The sequence below is a fragment of the Stegodyphus dumicola genome, chromosome 1 (genome assembly GCF_044657685.1).
Source record: "Stegodyphus dumicola isolate Sdum_Otavi_A_Nest chromosome 1, ASM4465768v1".
Lineage (NCBI taxonomy): Eukaryota > Metazoa > Arthropoda > Arachnida > Araneae > Eresidae > Stegodyphus > Stegodyphus dumicola.
In genome coordinates this window covers 152,428,392-152,437,550 of record NC_140768.1, presented here as the reverse complement: position 1 = coordinate 152,437,550, position 9,159 = coordinate 152,428,392, and positions in this window count along the sequence as shown.

The window sequence follows — 9,159 nt, the reverse complement described above, 5'->3', positions numbered from 1 at the left end:
CAGAATAATGAATTTCAGACGTGTTCAAAAGGTGTGTATCTGAATATAATAACATTTTTGTTGTATAGTATCCATTTTTTTAATTTCACACATTTCTAAAGCAACGGAAGTACGGTATCACTATTTTGGCACATCAAAAACATGTATAATTAAGATTAATGTTACATTCCTTATTAAAAGTAATGGGTCTTCATTAAATGCAACCATTCATGCTTTTAGAGGATTTTACATGTGGTGGTCTTAAAAAGATGATGTTCACTACCAATGTTTGTTTATGTTCCCCAAAATAGAGATCTCTTAAAAGGTGACCTTTTAGAGATGTTGTAAATAGATGATTTGCTATAATTATTTTCCAATAGATAATGGAATTAATGTAATTTAATGTCAATAACTCGAGGAAGCAAGTTTAAATACGGTGCAACAAAAATACAGAAGTATTTTAAATGACGAAAATATTCATATTTTGTCAATATCAAATTTAAAAAAGAATTAATTTTGGACAAATTATGAAATCTAACTTTTAATGTCGTCTTCTGGTTTCTATATTTATATCTGGCAAAGTTTTATACTTGTTATGAAAAAATAAAAATGCAAGAAGTTTGAGTCCCGTAGGACCAAGATTGACCGGGAAATTTAGTTTCAAAATTTGCAATGTTTGGTGCCATTTGTAACTTGCCTTCGGGTATCGCTTAATTGAGTTAGAATAATTCGAGGAAATAAGTTTAAATGAAGTGCAGCAAAAATAAGCATAATTTAAATAGTCGTAGAAGGAAGTCATGCGGAATCCATATCAAATTTTCACATTTTCATAATGACCATAAAACTTTTCCAAATAAAAATACAGAAACTGGGAGACCGCATTAAAGATTAGCTTTCGTTATTTGTCCGTTATTCGTTATTTCGTTTGCTGCTTCCCCCATTCCCTTCATCAGAACCGCTAATGACGAAAGGGTGAAATTTCCCCGATTCATCCCCTTTCCAAAAACTCCTAGTTGAGACTGTTATTTGTTAAGAGAAGGAATGCTATGTTATACATGACAACTTGCATTTTACACTTAACAATATAATCGATAAAAACATTCGCACATGCATAGGTTAAGTACGAATTAAGAAAGAACTTAAAAGAAATTTAGAAATCTATAAAAGGTAAGGACATTTTTATGTTACTTTATTAGAGATAATAGTGAAGCACTAAATATTTCAATCAATGTTATTTCATAATGCTATGAGTATACCTTTATTCATTTAAGAAATGGCTCATCAGCGGTCGAGCGGTAAAATCGCTGAACACTGGTAGTTCCGACCTGAGTTCGATCTCAGGCAAACGGGCTGGCTTCATAAGCGTTTTGTGGTTTTTTTCCCGTACCAGCTTTCAAGCCAGCTTACCACGTACCATACGAGCCAGCTTATCACGTACCATACGAGCCAGCATACCACGTACCATACGAGCCAGCTTTCCTAAGAAAGTGCTCTACGAAGGCATTTTTCCTCTTAGGCACATAGCCCCAGTGTGTTTTGTCATAATCAACTAAACCAAATCATTTAAGAAATATATCAGTTGATCACTGCTCAGTGTACATCTGCTGTTTGCTTATAAAAACACTTTGTAAAGACATTTCCACTATTTTGCTAATAATTCTGGAAGGCTCATAGAATCCGAAATTATGTTACACTAGCTAACAGAGAACTTAAGTCTGCTTAATCTGCTTGACTTGCTTTCGTGTGTTTGGGAAACGTAAGTATATGCAGAAATAAATATGAAAATATATCACGTATATTTGTAAAGATGTAAAGCATGCTGTTTTGGTTCACAATAATGATAAATATGCATCATGTTACGACAGTTTTAAAAGATCACAAATAACTATACATATGCTAGACTTCTAACAAAATTTCTGTTACAATATGAATATGCATTTATTATTATATGAGTCGTAAAACGGCCCACAAGCGGCCGAGCGGTAAAGTCGCTGAACACTGGTAGTTCGGTCCGAGGTTCAAATCCCGCGAACGATCCGGCTACATGGGTGTTTTCGTGGTTTTCCCCATGTGTAACGTGTATACAAGCCAGTTTCCCTTAGAAAGTCCTCCACGAAAGCATCCATCCCTTAGGCAGATAGCCATAGTGTGCTTTGCCATAATTAAACACACGCATACACACATGAGGCGTAAAATTCAGTATTCGTCAATTTTAGATTCTAGGTATATGACAAAATTTTTTTTTTTTTAATTTTCGTTTTGTTTTTAAAAATTAATTTACTTTATAGCTTTTCTCCAATTTATTATAAAGGTATAGGAGTTAAATTTTGATTTATATATAATATGATATAAATTCATCATTCATTAATAATATTTTATGTATAACAAAATAATTATTATTAATGTTCCAAATTTTAATTTTTTTAATGATTTGTCTTCCATTTGTTGTATATTTGTTGAATGCATAGCTAAATATTTCAATTTTGCACAATAAGATTCTGCAGAAAACAATTCAGCTGGCATGACAGCTAATTGCGAAAGAAAAATTAGAGTCTTATTGCTCTTAACTCTTAGTACAAGCAGCCATTTTAAAATTGACGTTAAAATAAATTTATTCTATGGTCTATTAGAAAATAACTATACTGAATCATTTATTGACGACTTCTAAAAGGTCACTTTCTGAAAGAAACCTGTATTTTTGAGAACATAAACATACGTTGATATTGAACATCACTTTTTTAAGATGCCAGAGCAAATGCACAGAGCTCCAAAAATCATCTAAAAGCATAGACGGTCACGTTTTAAAAGGCTGACTACTTTTAATAAAGCTTGTATATTAATGTTCATTATACATTTCTCACATTTTTTACTTTCTTACTCCTACTAAAACAGCGATACTGTGGTCAATTGCTTTAGAACTATGTGAAACTAATAAAATGGGCCCTATGTTATAAAAACCTAATTATATTTAGATACACACCTTTTGAACATGTTTGATATCCATTATTCTAATCAGAATACTTTGTCTACAGAAAACATTGAATCAATATTAGAAATCAAAAGCTAAGTGAGATTAAAGTAGGAAGAGTTATATCGCCTCACACATTTTAATTGAAGTAAACAGGTGCTTACTTTATCGTAAAGTGAACACCCGTTTTTCAAACAGCGAATGAAAAGAAAAAAAGAGCCCACCAGAGCTCGAGCGGTAAAGTCGCTGAGCACTAATAGTTCGGTCCGGGGTTCAATTCCCGGCTAACGGCTAGCTGCACGGGCGTTTTCGTGGTTTTCCCCGTGTGTAACTTGCATATGAGTCAGTTCCCTTTAAAAAATCCTCCACGAAGGCCTCCCTCCCCGTAGGGGCAATAGCCCTAGTGTGCTTTGCTGTAACCGAATAAACCGAAACCGGAAAAAAAAAAAAAAAAAAAAAAAAGAGAATTGGTGGTGGAAGGCAGCGACGAAACGTCGTTTTAGAAGAATGGGCTACATAACCAAATTTTTATCTATACTCTGGTAAACAGTACATTATTTTCTCATCAAAAGCCTAAATTTAGCTAATGCTCGGCTTAGTTCTTAAATTGCAATTTTAGCCACAGCCCCCAGACAAGACGATGTCTGGTATTTTATTTCATTATTTAGTTATTCATCATTAATTTAAGAATTAACTAAATTTTCATTTGTCTTTAAATTTTTATTGAATTCTAATAATAATCATTTAATATTCTAGTTGCTAATTATTTTATTATTGTAATAATTATTTTATTTATTTTTATTTATTTATTTATTTATTCATCTTTCCCGATGGCTTTCCATAGAGCTCCAGCACTTCTAATTTTAAAAATTAAGTCCTGACTAATACCAATGATTGCGAAAATAAAAGTAACTTATTTAGTGATAATTAAATAAAATAAAAGCCAAAGCTTTTATTATATATATATATATATATATATGTTTGTGTGTGTGTGTGTACTTTAAATTTAATTATAAGGACATATATATATGTACTTTACATTTAATTATAATTTATTTGATATATATATACATATTTACGTTTGGTAGCATTACCGATTGCAATAAAAAGGGAGGTGCACATCTAGATGTTATAACGGACCCATATACAAAATTTCAACGTTCTATAACTAATCGTTTTTGAGTTATGCAAAATGCATACATACGTACTTGCACATCACGAAAAAAATCCCTTTCAAGTATCAACTTAGAGTCATAATCATTAGTCATAAGTATCAGCTTAGAGTAAATGGGATTACATTTAACAATAAGTTTTTTTGAAAAAAAAAAAGAGAGTATCCTTCATTGTGTTCGTACGTACATACGTCACCCCAAAAAATAATTCACATGGATTCCGTAATCGTCAAAAACAGATATTTCCGTTAAAATATGATACCCAAAGTTTTCTCGATTACAATAATTACTACCATTTTATTTGATACAAGGAAGTAAAGAACCTATATTAACCTACATATTCTTATATAAACAATACCTAAGTGCAGTATATAAATATTTCAAATCAATAAAATCTCACTATGGCACGTTCAAGGAAAAAAATAAATAAATAATCATCTAAATTTTCAAATTACAAACATAAATAGCAATAGTAAAAAGCAAATACGAAATAACGCTTCCCGCTATCAAAATTGCTCATCTTCTTAAATATCAACTACTAAACTAAATAGTATTTCAACTAAAACACATAATGTAAACAAGAATTTGCCCGATGCCCAAAAAAATTCAAAATTATCTATGAAAAATATGAGCACATTGTAACGCAACCGCATCATTCGCATTCGCATAGAAACCGCATTATTCGTATTCCCATAGAAATCGCATCATTCGTATTCGTATAGCAACCGCATCGTTCGTACTCGAATAAACCGCATCGTACGACAGATGCGAGTAACGAACAGATGCGAGCAACGAAATGAATTTGTGAGTACCGAATCGGTATTTCGAGTCAACCGATGTACCCGTTACTCAGTAACGAATACATGCGGTTTGCTCCAGCTCTAATACTGGTAGTTCGATCTAGGTTATTGCGCAGAAGAGCGGGTTGTTATTATATAGACCATTTTGTGGCTTTCTGCTTGTGTAATGTGAATAGGACCTAGTTTCGCTGAGCAAGTCGTCCTCGAAAATATACCTTCCCTTATGACAGCCGTCGTGTGCTTTGTCATATCTAAATACCCTGACCTCATAAACCACTAGCTACATTTTAAACCGAGGCGTCCAATGACGTTCTGAAAACTGAGTAATTAAAAAGATTTTTTAATACGTTTCATTTTGCATCTTTTAATTTCCTACACTTTTGTTCGTTTTGTAATTTGAAGCACCTCTATGTCTTTTTAAATCTAATAATGTGGTTAGAAACACAAACAAAAATTTGAACCTTATGGACCCACACTGAATTTTCTGTCAGAATAAAAATACCAAATGGGAAAACTCGTATTCGGTGAACTATTATACTAGCGTTGCAAAAACGACTCTGCAGAAGCAACTGAAATTGGCAAAGCAAATCAGAAATTTATTTCAAAATTTGACTCAGTCAAAAAAGTTCTTAACTGCATAATTCTTAACCTTCAGCTCTTAACTACACATTATACAAATAATTTAATGGAATTCGATAAATATACCTCAAAAAGGGAGGACTCTCGAACGATGTACTTTTCTAGCTTTTCTTTTTTGAGTAAGTAAAGAAGAAAACGAGAACTTTACTATGGAAATGATATATATAATGAATGGATATTTAATAATTGAAAATGCTCGATTGATTGAGCGAAAATTGTACACATGGAGTTCATGATTACCATGAATTTACTTGCAACGCTGAATGAGAATGATTACAAATAAAGTGAAATTCTTGATGTTTCCTGAACATTTTATAATATAACTAACATTGTACAGTTTTATATGCAGAACCTGAAGTACTGTTCTGTTACATAGAATTATTCTTGGTGGCAAGTATTGTATGATTATTTCCACCATACGTAAATTTCATTCTCATTGTGCATAAATTTATATCTGCAATTCTATTCAACATTTAATTTAAAAACTGGAAGGAGTATCTAAAGTATGGTCATCAGAATGCAACAGAATATTATAAATGTAGTTTCATGATAGTACTTTATTTCAAAAACCAAAATCTGCTTTTGGTATTTTGTATTATTTCATCATAGCAACAATCAAAAATGCTTTGAATTGCTTTTAGAAACTTAACGCTTTTGGAATAAGATAGCTCAAATATTTTTTATCCATTTTTAGTGTAGACTATACCTATTTGCAAAATTAATTAAAATCTTTATTCATCTATTTTTTAAAATTTTTATGTTTTGAATGCGCACTCATCGTTCAGTGGATAATACTTTTAATGGATGGACAACAAGAGGTCATCCGAAACTCTAAAACGAATGACGTAAAAATTTTAAAATATGCCATTATACGAATGATTGATATTTTATCGTAAATTATTATTCAGTGATTTAAGAAAATAATAATTTTAATATGATTAAATTTGATTGAAATTGAACTAAGGATTTACATATTCTGTATTACACACTTTTAGACAACAGACAGGAAATACAAAATATCAGAATTTTTCTTTAATGTGAAAGCTTAGAAAATCCTTCAAAAGGAAAAAAAAAAAAGGGAGACCAAAACGTTACAATTATTGCAACCTAATTTAGATGAAGGAACAACTTCTCCAGCAGCGCGGGAAATTTTATTACCCTCAGTCACAAGGAAACCATGGAGGTAGGAAGTAAGAATGAAATAGACAGAATGGGAAAGAAGAAAAGGCAGGGACAACCTACTGCAGGGTTGTCCCTGCCTTTTCTTCTTTCCCCCTTCCCCCGCCGCATTCAAGCAATTTTGACTTGGCCCTGTATCCAAAAGGAAAGAGGCAGACGATATATATCTTTGATTTTCGGAATCGTGAGAAAGTATCTGTCATTTCATTTGAAGATTTTTTTCAAGCTTTCATTCCTGTTTCAAGTTAGAATTACGTTTCAAGAATAAAACTACAGTTTGTTGCAACAATTTTTAGAAACAAAACAAAAAACTAAAAACAAAACAAACAAACAAAAAAAAGGATAGTAAAGATTTTTTAACACTGTATGATAAGTGAAACTCTTACGTTATTCCCTAAATTCTCTCCAAAGGTTAATCTAACGAATAATGCTTAACAATTTAAAGAATAATGTCTAAGTCTTTTCACTAATACTCTTTTTAGTTCAAAGGGGCTTTGTTCTTGGAGGCTATTGTTTTCGTTTTGCGATTTAGCGTTGGTTCACTGTAAATGTCCAATTCAATTTTCAAACTGTTGCCACCCAATGTTAGAGTCCTGCATTATATTTGAAAAAAATAAATGATGAAAAATCTGCATAAATGTATGTATATTTCTCGCATTGTGATAAAACATTGGTACATACAGCCATCGAATTTTGAATGACGTAATCCTACTGCGGATATGGGTATGTGGAAGCCCAAATTTGAAATTTGGAATTTGTTTTGTGATCGATTTGATATTTTGTAAAACTTTAACGAATTTTTGAATAGCAAACTAAACGATTTAAAGGCGAGCAATGGCAATGTTGTACAGAAAAAACCTTTTTATCTCCAGCGCGCGGAACTGTGTATCGGAAATTCTAAAGATATGCTCAATTTAAAACTACTTTGCGATATTGCTCTTGAACTGAATTTTATTGTTTAAGTGCAAAGAACGTGATATTTAATAAATAAAGGTAACACACAAAATGTTAAAAAAAGTCCCTTTGGACGTAATTTAAAATCTGAAACTTTTCAGATTTTTCTTTTATTCTGTAAATGTAAATAACTTGGATAAATAAATAAAAAAAAAAAATCATTTTGTGTAGTTTCATTTTAGCCCAAAGGGCATTAGCCCAGAAAGGATATTAATTTCGTTTTGGCATTTTGCGTCCATTCACTTTCTGTATTGATTCACTTTTCTGGAAGCCCTAATTTGGAGTTTGGTTTACTATTTATTTCATATTTTGTCAGACATTAAAGAATTTTTCATTAACAAACTCAACAATTTCAAAGCGAGAAATAACAACGTTGTAAGGGATTTAAAAAAAAAAAAAATTACCTTCAGCGCGCGAGACTCTGAATCGGAAATTCTAAAGATCTGTTTATTTTTAAATTATTTTGCGATATTGCTGTTGAATTGAATTTTATGGTGCGAAGAGCATGATATTTAATAAATAAAGGTAACGCACAAAAAATTTAAAAAAACGCCCCTTATTGCATAATTTATTATTTTAATAATATATATTATTAATAATTACTTAATAATTATTAATAATATATATAAATTATTAATAATAATATTTTATAATTTATTATTTAAATATTATTTTATTATTATTATTATTATTACTGTTTTATCAGTAATGTTCACAATTTTGAAATTCTAAGTTCCATAACCGACAAAATAATTCAAGCTTATGATATTTGTTATTCTTCTACAAAATCGCTTATCCTATGCGCTTTTTAATTGCAATTCCACACCTGCGTCGTTAGATATCGTTTAAGTCCCTAATGAAGGAAATGCTTTTAATCTTATATAAATCCGTGAATTCCATTATATAATCAACGCATTCATCTTTGATGTCTTCCTAGAGAATATATGCATTGATTGCAGATAACTGAAGTGAGTTCTAATTTGTTCATTGTTTTCATGTATATTTGATATTATAAATTATGTTTCTTTTTCTAGTACATTGATCTCAGTAAACAGTAGATCGTTTATTTTCATAAAAGGAAAAAAAAAATTCTTTAAAATAACTATATTTCCAAACGAGGAAAACTCAAAATTGATTACAATCAAAGGACATAATATTTCAGTTGTTTGTTTTCCTTTACTTCGAGAATAAGAGTTACTGCAGAGCAACTTTCTTCAATGCCTTGCTTAGAGTAGAATAGCAGAGTTTGAACACTATGATAGTTAGTTTAATTAATAAGGTATTTTCCCCCTACTTTACGTAATCCATCGCGGTGTAATTAGAAGCATACTCGACGCGTACTCGAGAGCTCCAGGGTTCGAATCCCGGCAAAGGGCAATGTACATTTTTCACGTCTGCAGCATCAAAAGCCGTAATGACTCAAAGTCCGTAGAAGAACAGGTTAGCTCACTTGCGTACCAATGATTAT